Raw genomic sequence first — 12,826 nt, 5'->3', positions numbered from 1 at the left:
CTTCGAGTTTTCTCCCAGTCAGGCTCTCAGCTGTAACCCAACAGTGTGCCTCTGTTATCGTGTCACTGTGCTGCTGCCTCTGCACCCCAGCCCGCTGGCTGCTGCCCAGTTAGTTTGCAGGAACCTCCGTGGGTTGCAGCCATCGCACCCGGCTCTGTTCCTTCTGCAGGTCCCATGTGTTATTCACAGGTAGGAACCTAAATGCAGCCTGCACTGGTAGCTACTACCTCCCTTCTTGACTGCCTCAGTCCTCCCCAAACTCAAAAGTGCTTTTCCACAACACTTAAATTTTGAGCTCATGGTGCATCGCTTCACTTGTACATCTGTAGGCTTTTATGGTGATGTGTAAGCTTTGTAAACTTTTAAGAAAAGAGGCTTTTTACTCTAGTTAGTTAGCATGGTAAAATAAGCAGACCTACATATTTAAAAGAAAAACAAAACCAAACACAAACCACAAAAACAACATCCCCCCCCAAACCCCAGTGCATTTCCATGCTGGAAATCCCTTAAAACTTTTGAGTATTCTTTGGATCATTGTAGCAGTAGGAGCTACCTTCATTTTCAGATGCATCATTTTGGAGAGTAACTTTTTTCTTCCTCCTTTCTAATCCAACCTTAGCCCTCAAAGGGGCAGTGCTTGCCCTTTTGTTCATAACATCTAGTCTTCTGTTCCTTGATTTGGATTAGAGTTGGTAGGTTGTCAGTTCTCTAATTAGCAGCTCTTTATTTACTGAGGACTAATGACAAACATATAAACACGTTTGCTCTAGACATTCAACTGCTGCGTGGCCCAGAAGCAATCCAGCTAAGTGAATGCATGTCCAAGTTTAACAGAGAACTCCAACAGATGTGGGGCTTTCTCTTATTTCCTTCTGGCTTCATTTCAGTCTGGGCACAGAGAGGACAGCTAGATCTTCCAAAGTAGCGTGTGCAACCTAGACTACTCACTTGGTAAAAATACCTAGGATTTTAAGCAGAACATGTTTCCCAGCCAGCTCAGTTCTCCAGCTGTGATTTTGCTCACCTTAGTGGTGCCAGTTATACTGTCCTGTTGATCTTTTGGTCTCTTATGTACTGATTTAAATTTTTGTTTAATAAAGTTGTGGTAGACAGACCTGGGAGGGGAAAGACTGTCACAAACACCAGGGAGGCCAAAATTTGGGTGCTATGTGTGTGCAACCTGGGAGACAAGAATTGACTTACTACTCGTGTGGCAGCCTGGGCCAAGCTGCTGTAGCTGGCTATATGCACGTGTCCTAATTGCCCAGTAGAACAGATTAGTTTGGGGAACTAATTAGCCTGTGTGTAATTCCTCTAGGAAGCGGGAAGTGTCTAATAACCACACAGCCACAGCGCATTTCATGTGCACCTACTGGCAGGTGGGCAGCTCTGCTGACAAACAGCAGCCAGTGAATCAATGCCAGTGTGTTTAAAACTCATGCCTTGATTTTGTACATGTTCATTAGTGCTTAATACTAAAAGATCAAATGTTTTATGCTTTTTGCCCAGGCTTTTTTTTTTCATAGTTTGTCACTGACATCACTCGACAGGTTTAAAGAAAATGTAAGAAAAAAATATAGAGAAAAGGGTAAACCCCTTTTTTCAGTGTAAATGTGTAAGTTGAAGCATCATATGCTCGATTGTACAAGGTTGGATGCAATGTAATTAATAAATGTTTGATACTTGCTTTCACTTCTTTAGCAGTGTCAGTTATTTGTACAACTAACTTGAACTGCTGCTCATGAGCACTTTGCAGATCAGTATATTAAGACTGAAGCATTATGAGGGATAGTTTTAGAAGTGTGTAACTGATTTGGAAGCACTGATCCTGTTAGTTTCTGCCAAAACTCACGTTTGTTGGTGTGTTATGTAATTTTTTAAACATTCCCCCTTTGTAGGTTGTTACATGGAAAGTTCTATTGCGAGCTTTGGTCTTGCACAACAACTATTGTTCTGGATTGGTTATTTGTTTGGAAATGCCCATAGATGTATATATAAACACACACATACACACAATGCAAAAATAATTAGTTTTCAAATTACCTAACTTTTTTTGGTTATGAAAATGGCTGTTCACCTGTTAAACAACAACAATAAAAGCCCTTACGTGTTTTTGCACTGTTTTGTAACATGAGCAAGGTGGGTGGGAGGAGTGGAATTTGTGATTTTCTTCCAACTTTTGAAGCAAATTGCACAGTTTTAAGGTTTTACAAATTGGATTTTTTTTTAATTGGCATGTGTTTGTGATGAGAATATGTTGGAAAGTTGTGGGGGGTTTCTTAGGAAAGAATATCATCATTAAACGGTTAAGTGCACCAGCTTGAAGTAAAGATGGGTGATTAAATGCCTGGATCCTATATTTTCAGTTAATCACTACCATTTCCCAGCCTTTGAGATACACAGACAGATGTCATTCCTTCAGTCCGTGGGCCATCCCATCCCTCTAAAATGTTGAGTGAGTTCATTTAGTCCAGGTTCAGCTTGTTATAACAGTCTCTCAGGGCGGGAGTGGTGGTGTGTGATGTTGAGTTGTTGAATGCTGTAAATCCATGGGTCCTGATGGGATTCATCCCAAGGTAGTCAAGGAGCTGTCTGATGTCATTGCGAGACCTCTCTCAATTATTTTTTAACTATCTTGGGAATCTGGAGGGGTCCCAGTTGACTGGAAGCTAGGAAACATCGCAATTTTCAAGAAAGGTAAGAAAGAAGACCCTGGTAATTTCAGGCCTGTCAGTCTCACCTCAGTGCCTGGTAAAATTATGGAGAAAATCATGCTGGGAGTTACTGAAAAACACCGAAAGGACAATGCAGCCACTGGTCACAGCCAACACTGGTTCAGAAGAGGAAGGTCCTGCCTATTCAGTCCGATTTCATTTTACGACAAGGTCACCCAGCTGGGTGACCAAGGGAACCCAGTTGATGTATTTCAGTAAGGCTTTCGATGCTGTGTCTCGCAGTGCCTTGCTGGACAAAATGCCCAGCGTACTAGAGAAAGCCATAATGCGTTGGGTGGGCAATGGGCTGAAGGGTTGGGCCCAGAGGGTGTTGGTAAATGGGGTTACATCTGGCTGATGGCCAGTCACCAGTGGGGTTCCCCAGGGCAGTAGCTGTGTTAATCTGCCCTGAGACATCTCGTGCTTTCAATACAAGCAGAAGTGGTGTTCTATTTGGTGTGTGGTTGTGTGGTAACAGCTGCTGTCCTGGGTGTGTGCAACGCTCAGAGAAACACAAAACGCACTCTGGACCTCACGGTACTGGGACCCAGTGGTAGAAATCATCCTTAGAAAATGCTCCTGAAGGGGGGTGGGTAAAGAGGAGCAGTGCAGGGATCTGGGTGCCCCTTGTTCGTTTTGCCTCAACAGGAGCTGTCAGAAGACTGCTGACGCAACATGCCTTCTTGCTCAAAGCGATGCTGCACCCTGGAAGTGACAGCTCTATTCACGCTCCCCTTTAACTCTTCCTCATCTTTTTGAGTACTCCTGCATGAGCATGAGAAAATAATGAGAGTTTCTCTGGAGGATACAAGGCAGAAACTTGTCAATGGCTCAGGTGGTGTGGCAAAAGAAAAAGGATTTAAGTTACAGGTGTGTAAAAGGATGAAACTCAAATTTAGTTATGGTCATGGAGCAGCTGGATATGAAGGTTTTGCCTGTGTGCATGCCAAGGACACATAGTCATTAACTGATTGCCCAGTCTGGGAGCTATCCAGCTAATCACTGCATAGCTGTGACATCAGACAGATCTGCAAAGTAACTCACTGAAATTTAAAATACTTGGCAATGAGGAGATCAACTGATAGGTCAGCCACTGCACAACAAAGCAACTCATTGAATGCTGCAGGAGCTCTCCCAGCAGCTGGGGTGACACCAGAGATTTCCCCAGGGAGCTCCTGCTGATCCATAGGAGCTCTGCCCTGTAAGATGAAAGACACTGTCCGTATGTTTAACCATTTGGTGTGAAGGACTGAGTGCACATCCAGGGGTTTTCTCAGGCAAGTCCTCTTGTTAAGGAATTGACCAAGCCACTCATAATTTAATACAGGCAGCGGAAATTGTTCCTGCCTATCCAAGAACGGGCACATGGGGCTGTTTGCTCATAGTTAACATGGGCTTGGAATAATTAACTACAAATTCCTCAGAAGTAAGGGTGGTGAGGTTTTAAAAAACAATTACATTTTCTCCCATAGTGGCTAGTAAGGAGTTTCAAAAAATTGATAAAATACCATATTTGTAGCATGTCATGCTATAAAATTTATGATACAGAATACTGATTTTGACCAGCTGAAAAATAGTATGTTTATTGTGTGGTATTGCAAGATTTGCATATTGGAGAAAAAAAAAAAATCAGTCAAGCACATTAGATAAGGCAGAAGCCAATTCTTTATATAAGACACACTGAAACAAAATCAGCCCAACACAGGCAAACCTGTTGATCACTCTCTAAAACCAAAATAAGGAAGTTGCTTGGGCAGATTATGGGTGTGCTGTGTATGGGCTGGTTTTGAGACTCCACCCCTAAGCAGCCCATTCCAGTACTCTGTCACCCTCACTGTAAAAAGTTTTTCTGCATATTGGTGTGGAACTTCCTGTGCTCCAACTTGCAGCCATTGCCTCTTGTCCTGTCCCCACAGACCACTGAAAAGAGGCTGTCTGTTTCCCTCTGTCTCCCACACTTGAGATATTTATAAATATTATTAAGATGTCCTCTTAGTCTTTTTTTCTCCAGGCTGAACAGCCCCAGTTCACTCAGCCTTTTTTCGCAGGGGAGATGCTCCAGGCCCTTAATTATCTTCGTAGCCTCTGCTGGACTCTCTCCAGGAGATCCCCATCTTTTTTATACCAGGGAGCCCAGAACTGGACACAATGCTCCAGGTGGGAGTCCAACCATACCTGCCCTCTACTGAACCATATCCCTAAGCACCTTGTCTACTTATCTTTTAAATACATGCAGGAATGGTGACTCAGCCACCTCCCCGGGCAGCCTGTTCAAATGCCCAATAACCCTTTTGGTGAAGAACTTTTTCCTAATGTCTGATCTGAACCTGCCCTGGTGCAGCTTGAGGCCATTCCCCCTCATCCTGTCACCTGTCACTTGGGCAAAGAGACCAACACCCATCTCTCAACCTCCTTCAGGTAATTGTAGGTGGTGAGAAGGTCTCCCCTCAGCCTTCTCTTCTCCAGGCTAAACAACCCCAGTTCCCTCAGGTTTGTTCACCAGCCTGGCTGCCCTTCTCTGGACATGCTCTAGGACCTCGATGTCTTTCTTGAAGTGTGGGACCCAAAACTGAACACAGTATTTGAGGTGCAGCCTCATTAATGCCAAGTACAGGGGCACAATCACGTCCCTGGACCTGCTGGCCACACTGATACAAGCCAAGATGCCATTAGCCTTCTTGGCCACCTGGGCACACTGCTGACTAATGTTCAGTCGGCAGTCAACCAACACCCCCAGGTCCTTCCCTGTCAGGCAGCTTTGTGTGAACATACACACATGAACATACCCCTCTGGTTCTGAAGAAGAAAGAATTATCTGAGCATGTGGTCTGATGAAACTTGACCTGGAAATGCTACCACTCATCTGGAATTGGATCATACTGATCCGATTGGATCATACTGGCCAGTAAGGTCAGACCCAAATACGGGGATCTGATGTCACCCAGTAAATGCATTGCTCTGCAACTTAGAAAAAAGTGGTTATAGATTCCACCAGAAGAAATGTCATGATGTGGCCAAAACAGGTTACTACCTTGGCCTTTGCTGATGACTTGCTCCTGCCAAGCAACACATGGAAGAGGATTCAAAACACATCTCTCTTGTAGAAACATTTCTGTGCCTCTGATCTAAAACTGAGGAGGGAAAGATGTCATGGCTTTTGCATCAGAGCCCCACCATAACTCTTACATGATCATTGACTCCAGCCACTGGAAGGTGTTCAATATAAACCGAACACAATTATTCCAGGAGACTCTGAAAAATACACTGAGTTGAAAATTTACCACTGGGTACAGACATCTCAATCTGAACTCTGAAAATTGGTTCTTGGTTTTCTAACATGGGAAAAACTGCCAAAACCTTTACAGAAAGCTCACAACTTTGAAAACCTGCACAGTCCCAAGACTCACATACTTGGTGAACCTTGTAGACATGAGGGGTGCAGCTGGACTTCAACATCAGAAGGGCTGTTAAAAAACGGTCACACCACACAGGATTGCCTACTGTACATCACTGAGGGTCGTGGCCAACAGGTCACCCATGTGGCAAGTTTTATTTCAAGTGGACAAGCGCAGTCATAGCATATCCTACTCACAAGGTAGCACTGTCTGAGAAATTACTGTGGAAGGAGTTGTGCAAAATGACTGATTACAGGCAGATTATGGATAGGTTTCAGAGAAAGTGAAAAGAAGGAACATTACTGGCAAAATAGCCCCAGAAGTGCTAGGTGCTGTGTATAATACTAATGGCATCAACCAAACAACTGAGAGTGCAGGGTGCCTCTGGAAACAAAGAGTCTGTGGAAGTGTTTGAAGAGTGCAGAGGTGTGGGAGCCTGGCTAGCTGATCAAGGCCACAGCTACTTGTGCTTGCAAAACAGCCTTAAGAATTCACTAACAAGGGGCTAAAAAGCTTGGGAATGAGAACCTGTAACGAGATCTCATGGTACTTCGAAATTCCATTGTGGTAATAGAGACCTGATACGGTGCAGATGGCCTTTCCCCCCCTATTCTGGCCCCTAGTTATGTCACCCTCAGAGGTATATAAGCAGCTACCGGCTTGAATAAAGTGAACTGATTACTTTTAACCATATTGGTGTGTGGTCTCTTCCTAGTGCCGCTCTGCACTTCCAGAGCTCCTGGATATAAATTATTTCCCAAGATCTGGATTTTGGACATGGGAACTCGCAGCACAGAGGGATTGTGAGACCTGCCGTGGTGGCTGTTTGCTGGCACACACTTCAGACATCCCCATGCTCCAGGCTGATCCCAGCCCGAACCATCCAGCAGCTGTAAAGACACTTCCTCACCCTTCTCTTTACCACTGCTCCTGCGAGTTTGTATTACTGAGACACCTCACTTCTAAACTTGATTTACACGACCAGAACAAAATCTTCAGCTAAAGCCGATGGTGCTTCGTATTATTAAATACTACCTCCACCTTGTGGCTAAGGGCTCTTCTAGCAAGCAGCCTCAGCGGCACTTTCTGTTCCCATGAGCTCCTCTGGAGCGCATCTCCAACGCTACGTGGTCAGAGCTCTCTGGTCCGGAGCATAGTAACAAGAAAGATGAGGGAAAAAAAACCTTCGTGGTGTTTGTTGACCAAGACAGAATGAGCTTGTCTCTGCCAAAGTGGGTATTGTGGTAGACCTCTATGCAAAGGTGGCATGTGAGAGTTGGATGTAGATCAACATCTTGTTGTATACCACAGCACTGGAAAACAAAACCCCAGCAGCCTTGTTTAAAAAGCACTGCTCATTGCTTAATCAACAAGCAACAGCCTACAACTGAGTTGCTGCCTGCTAGGAAAAAGATGGTTGTGGTGAGATCCAAGCAATAGCACTTGGATCTTTCTTAGCACTTGGCCGAGAAATTTAGGACAACGCTGGCCACCATGAGATCAGATAATTTGACGCTGTTCACAGAAGCATTTCTACAGCTATGCACCTTACCTGTATTCCACCACACACACACAGACATACCCCACCCCCACCCTCCCCTCAAAGGCTAAAATGTATTTTTCAAAGATGAAAGCAGTGTTTTGGGGGTCTTTTGAATGTATGCAGTGTGACATTAAGGACAACACATTGTCCTTTGAAGAAAACAAAGAAGGATGATGCTGCTGCAGCCTATGTTACTTCTGTGAAATATTTATGTATAAACCGGAAGTAAGTACTATGCAAACCACCAGTGTATTAAAAAAAAATAAAGATCATGTCTATTTCTGGAGGATAAAAAGGAGAAAAGTGCCACACAGACATCAGTTCCAGCTCAGTTTTGGATGAACTACAGCAGACACGATGTTCATAGCTTGGTCCCTTTAATTCTTTGTGGCTAATAAACACAGACTGGCAATTTCTAGCCATATCAGATTGCTGAAGGAAATTCCTTGACACCATAAAAACATTCCAGAAGGGGATGCTGGAAATCATTGTATATGACATCCTACCTCTGTTGCCTTCCCAATAATCTAAGACAGAGTTTCAATGACAATTCAGTGCTGTCCTGTTTCTCCCCTGCAGTGATACTTGCTGGTACAAAAGGACTTCTCCCCCATACGGATAAGTTCACAATTGCATGGGAAGAGTTCTAGCCTCCAAAGTTTATTAGACTTCTCCAAAGCTCTCAAGGTATCCCTGCTCTAACAGCTCTGGGATGAACACAGCAGCCCTGAAGTTTACACATGGGAAATCAAATCACGTCAGCTGAGGAGCTGTGTCATTTGGTTACTTATGAGGTAGAGTTTCAGAATAACAGAGCATAAAACTTAAATCAAGTTAAAGATCTACAGAACATTTCTAAGCAAAGTAAACTCCGTAACCACCTGCCATTTATTGTTAGCCTTAAAACTAAGGAACTCTCAGTGTTCTCAAATGAGGACCTGGTTAAGGCTTTTACCTCTTGGCAGCATATAAAATAATTTTGTGTTTTCCCTGCATATTTTAAAAGATGGTCCAACAGATTTTGCCAGGATTAGGCTGACAGAGAGAGCATTTAATTTAATCTCTGAATTTTCTTTTTGTTCTTCTTCCCCTTCCTCTCCCCCTTCCCCTTCTCATCTTTTATTACCTTTTTATCATTTTACACTTCCAAGTGAAAACACTGTGATTTAGGCTGTACAGTTACCACCATCTGTACATTTCCATCTTTTCCCGTTGCCAACTTATCACACAACCAAGAGTAACTGTGATTTCTGTATACAAAATAGAAGTTGACTGAAAAAAAAAATAATGCTGCTGAGATATTGCTGTAGAATCACTAGAAAAAGAGATTTCACACCAGTGTCTGCTACAGTACTAAAACGGGACAGAATGGTGTATTGTAAGGCAAGATTAGAGAATAAACTTGGTGTTTATGTTGCAGCTGAAGGCTGTCACTCTGAAAATATTTGGAGAGTAACAGACTTGTCCTGTGTCATACCAGGGATGAAGGGATCACAAAGAAAGAATCACAAAATCACAGAATCACAGAATGTTAGGAGTTGGAAGGGGACACAAAATATCATCTAGTCCAACCCCCCTGCAGGATCACCCAGATTACCCAGACTAAATCACACAGGAATTCATCCAGGTGGGTTTTGAATGTCTCCAGAGAAGGAGACTCCACAACCTCTCTGGGCAGCCTGTGCCAGTGCTCTGTCACCCTCACAGTGAAAAAATTCCTCCATATATTCACATGAAACTTCCTATGCAAATATAAGGATTGTATTTCATTCCTGAAACTATGACTGAGTGCAAATCACATGTATTGTTGCTACACTCTGCTTTTCTCAATGGATTTAAATGAAAGGAATTTGGTTTCTTAAAGAACAGGCTGCTGCCCTGTCTCTCTGGTTGCTCCTTTCCTCCCCTTCACAGGATCCAGCCAGAACAGTTTTCCTCAGTGCAGTCCCCTCCAGCCAATAGTGGAGGACAGAAGAAGACAGGTTCTTCAGACAGATCCTTCAGTCAGTCAGCTCAATTCATTCCCATCCTTCTCTATGAGAGGATGGCTTCCTGCAGGATGAATGACCTGTGCTGGACCAGGAGTGACCACAGCACCATGAAGAGAGACTCCCACAATGTAAGAAGCAGGAGCCACTAGTAGGTGGTCAGGCTGGGAGACTATGCCAGGCCCCAAGAGGGCTTGTTTCCCAGACAGGGACAGTTCCCAAGGAGCCCAGGCTACCACAGACATGTTGGGGGCTGCCTGTAGCCAGGAGCCTCTCAACCTAAGTGGTACTGCACCATACACAGTCCTGGCCCCAAAGAGTAGAAGTAAACAGCTCCATCCTTGCTGCTCTGGGGCTCCTGACATAAGAAGGACATGGAGCTGTTGGAGTGAGTTCAGAGGAAGGTCATAAACATGATCAGAGAACTGCAGCACCTCTCCTATGAAGACGTGCTGAGAGAATTGAGGTTGTTCAGCCCAGAGAAGAGAAGGCTCTGTGGAGACCTTATAGTGACCTTGCCGTACCTGAAGGGGCCTACAGGAAAGCTGGAAAGGGACTCCTTATCAGGCAGTGTAGTGATAGCACAAGGAGTAATGGGTTTAAACTAAGAGAGGATAGATTTAGTGAGCTATTAGGAAGAAATACTTCCCTGTGAGGGTGGTGAGGCCCTGGCACAGGCTGCCCAGAGAAGCTGTGGCTGCCCCCTCCCTGGCAGTGTTCAAGGCCAGGCTGGATGGGGCTTTGGGCAACTTGGTCTAGTGGGGGGTGTCTCTGCCCATGGCAGGGGGTTGGAACTAGATGGTTTTTGAGGTCCCTTTCCAACCCAAACTGTTCTGTGATTCTATGAAAGACATTTCCATCTAAAAAAAAGATTATGCCCATATTCTTCCACAAATGTGTACATGGGTGTATTCCAGTAAAATATGTGACTGTAGAGAGGGAATGCTTCCCTTTTAATCAAGTTCTTGTAAATTAATTATGAGTTACTTAGGGACAAGTTGGCTTACTTTTTTGTATAGTCTTTTTTAAATTAAAAAAAAAAGTAGTACATAAAATAGTAGTAGTACATAAAGTACATAAAAACACAAGGGTAGTAAACAAAAAGGCAAATGTGTCATTAAAACCGTTTTAAAACAAATAATCCAATCTTAATGTAAGATCCGTTTTCTCCTGTGTTTATAATTGACAAGTTGCAAAACGTGCCTTGTGTAGCAGCCTGTATTGCGAAAGGGTTGCTTTTGTAGAGGTTTACTAGCAATAACAAACCCCTGGGGATGGGCCAGGCCTGAACCGTGTGTTACTTGAAGGAGAAGTTTACCTTGGAGCAAAGGAAAGGGCTCCCGTCAACTCTGCCAGTCATCGTGACTGTCGCAGAGCAGCCCCAGCTCGTTTGTTGAAATCCACAGGGTGGCAATATAGACAACCCCTGCCTTCAGGCGAGGTCATGCTGGGGCTGGTGGCACTGCTGCCGCAGGTCCTTCAGAAACAGGCACTGGCTTTCCAAGATAATTAGCCATATGCAATTACACAGATAAAGAAATTTGAGCTAGATGCTATACAAGCATATTTGCTTCTGCAAATATTTAACAGCTGGTAGATAACTAACAACCACTGGAACCTGGCATTACCGAAGGAAGATAAACTTCTCCTGAAAGACATTTTGGATTTATTCAGTACAAAACAACCTGGAGTGTATTGTTGGATCCTGATTGCACATGAAACTTAGCAGAGAGAGAAATTTTCAGATCATATTAACACAAGTGGGAATTTATTTCATATCCTATCAATTTCTTACAAAATTTGGTTCCCAAAGGAAGCTACATTCATTCCTTCCATATCAGATTGCACCATACTTTAAGAAAAACATGCTATTTTAGGTTCAATCCATTTGATACAGAATCTTGATTGTCAAAGATTTCTGATTACATAGAGTCATTAGATTGTAGCTGTAAGTTTTTCTTGTGTGGACAGTGCATAATCATGTTTTTGAAAGTGATTCAGTTATTGAAAGACCAAGTCAGGGAATGTAGAAATATTATGGGGAGGATGTTGGGTTTTCCTGTTTGTCTTCTATCCTTTATTACTTCCTCATGTTCCCTATTAGGGTTATCTTCCTGTGATTCAGGAAGCAGGACAATAACTCAAAGGAGCTGTGAGCTCCTGGATCATGCAGTTTCTTGCTGTTGAGCAATAGATCAGTGTCTTTCTGTGAAACTTGGAGAGCTTCAATTTTAAAGTTGTCTATTGCCACTTATAAGTGAAAATTGATTTTTTATAGAGAAGGGAGGTACAGTAAATGTAGTCTTTCTGGACTTCAGTAGACCGGTTGGCAGCTGACCACAAGTGAATATATTAGGTGAGCTGAATAGGAAATATAATGTGAACGAATAACTAGGTAGAGATCTGGTTATGGTGGTAAGCTGTGCTGAAAGCAGAAATCATAGAATCATAGAATTGTAGGGGTTGGAAGGGACCTCAAGAGATCATCGGGTCCAACCCCCCTGCCAAAGCAGGTGGTGGTCAATGGGGGGGGTTACTAATGCAGTTCCTCAAGGATTGGTTTAGGAAAGGTCTTGTCATTCTTCTACTGATGACTAAGGACAAAAAATGATAGCATGTTAGAGAAGTATTCATGACACAATCTCAGGAGCATTACGAATGCTGGAAAAGTATCACTCAGGAAGGGCTGAGTAACTCAATGTGCTGGAGTAGCGGAAAGTAGGAGAAAGTGGGTGAAATTCATAATACGATTTTTGTAACAGAAAAAGCTCTGCTGCAAGATAGAAAATCCTTAGTTGGAACCACCAAAGGATAAGTTGGGGAAATATTAATACAAGGAACAGGGAAAATCCATCTGGGCTACTGTATTCAGCTGTCAGTGTCAACAATGAAGACTTTTTTGATAACTTTTTAATCCAAGAGATAAAGAGCGGCATTCTTGGGGCATAACATGACAAAAGTCTAGGCCAGCCTTTTAAAAAATAGGGAGTACAAAAAAAAAATAATTGAATCAACATAATAAGTTTGCAAAGAGATGCTGTGATGTGTTGCTCTTCTGTGGCAGGGGCTGGACTTACAAGATCCTTTCTGGTTCTTTATTTTGACCACCCTGTATCATTGTATGCCATAGGCCTGTAAGGCTTAGCTGGCAAAATTCTTTCTTATGACATATACTGTCCTAGATTT

Source organism: Gallinula chloropus, assembly GCF_964237585.1.
Source record: "Gallinula chloropus genome assembly, chromosome: 2".
In the NCBI taxonomy this organism is placed as follows: domain Eukaryota; kingdom Metazoa; phylum Chordata; class Aves; order Gruiformes; family Rallidae; genus Gallinula; species Gallinula chloropus.
This window is presented reverse-complemented; position numbering follows the sequence as displayed.